Here is a 1,894-nt window from a genome sequence, read left to right as displayed (position 1 = left end):
GGCGGGGCGGGGCGGAGAGGGCTCCTAGCCAATGGGAAAGGGGAACGGCGCGGACGGGCGTGGGGTTTAACCAATGGGAGCGCGGTGAAGTGGGAGGGGGCGAGATCGGAGAGGGGAGTGGGGGGTTGTCGCCCGTGGCAACGGTGGGGATTAGAACGCGGTGATGTCACCGGGAGGGGCGTGGCCTCGCTGGAAGCCACGCCCCCTCCACATCTGGGAGCGCCCCCCCCCCCCCCCCAAAACATCTGGATGGGGGGGGGCACGTCCGGGGCTGCGGCGCCTCTGCCTACGGCCATTAGTGCGGGAAAACATACAAATGATAATAATAAAAAAACTAAAATACGTAAAAATAAATAAATATAAATAAAAATGTATTAAAAAATTTCTTAAAAAAATAAATAAAAAATATTTGAGAAATACCCCCAAAAATGCCCTGAAGAATAACCCTAAAAGCCACTTTTTGACTTTTTTTGGGGCAAATCCCGCCCTGCCCTCGCCCCCCTGAGCCATCCTGTTGAGCCCCGGTGGGGTCTGGCTTTTAGGATTTCTCCCCGAATAGGAGCCGGGTGGAATTTTGGGGGGAATTTCCAGGAAATTCCCTTCCTGAAAAAGAGTAAAAGAGCCCAGGGGTGGGCAAACGCCAGTTCCCTGGGTGCCTGTGGGATCCCTGGGGTGCGGTGCCCACATGGGGATGCTGAGCCGGTTGGCACTGCATGGGTCACCCCAGAACGGGGCTGGGGTCTGCCCCAGGATCTGGCTTTGATCCTATAACGAGGTTGATGAAACTGCTCCCGTGCGCCGTAAATCCTATGGGTATCAATAGGGTCCTGGACCATCGCCGGACCGTGCAGGACCCCCTTTATGGTGTGGGTTTCCTGAGCGCAGAGCCTCATACGGAGCCGTCCTGCTCCCACCTTGCAAAGAGCTTTGGTGCCCAGAAAGGGAAAAGATGTAAAACCCACCTCGATTATCAAGGTTTTTAACCCAGGCTGGGTTTGGATGGGATGTACGTGCAAACCGAAGCGAGTTTGGGTAGGAACAGGCTTTTCCCAGTGCAAACCCCGTCCTTTCCCAGCAGGGACAACCCTCACCAGCACCGGGGCTGAACAAACCCATATGGGACCGCCACGAAAACCCCAAAGAAACCAAATATACTCCGGTCCCCGGCCTGGCAGGAGAGCAGGAGAGCAAACAAGGCCCGGCACGCCGCCGTCTCCTGCTCCCTGCCCCGGGGCCGGCTCCCACCCCTTGACGACTTCTTTTTTTTCTTTTTTTTTTCTTTTTTTTTTTTTTTTTTCTCATCCAGCCAGAAAGGTGGCTTGGGCGCCTCTTCCCCGGGTGGCGCAACGGGGATCAAAGAGGTTCTCCCCGAGCCAGCCCTGCCTCGGGGGGGTTTCCGCTCCGGCACCTTCCCAAGGGAACACGTGGCCCCGCTAACTCGCCCCGAACGCGGGGCGATGCCTCAAAATTCCCTCAAAAGCCAAAGTTTGGGTTGTTTTGGGGGAAAAGCGGGGTGTTTCTTCCAATTAGGCAAAGCTCCCGTGGCGGATGGGCCCTGCAGCCGGTGCGGCCCCTTTGCGCCAGCCCCGGTGCTGCTGTAGGGCAGCTGGTTAGGGTTAAGAGACCCTTCTGAGGCTCAGCTGGGAAAGTTTTGATGGGGACAAGGGCAGGTGAAAGCAATAGGCTCGCCCGCATGAATAGGGCTGGAGAGGGGCAGGATGGGGGAGTGCTGTAGGGGGAGAGCCATGGGGGGCAGCATTATTTGGGATCCAGCCTCTGTGCCCCCCCTCCCTGGGCTTAAAGACCCCTCTGAAGCCAGCCATGGGGCTCTGATGGGGTAGAAGAAGGTGAGAAAGGTCAGATTTGGGGTTCTATTTTATCGCTTGATTGCAGG

The sequence above is a fragment of the Cygnus olor genome, chromosome 2, assembly GCF_009769625.2.
Source record: "Cygnus olor isolate bCygOlo1 chromosome 2, bCygOlo1.pri.v2, whole genome shotgun sequence".
In the NCBI taxonomy this organism is placed as follows: Eukaryota; Metazoa; Chordata; class Aves; order Anseriformes; family Anatidae; genus Cygnus; species Cygnus olor.
This window is presented reverse-complemented; position numbering follows the sequence as displayed.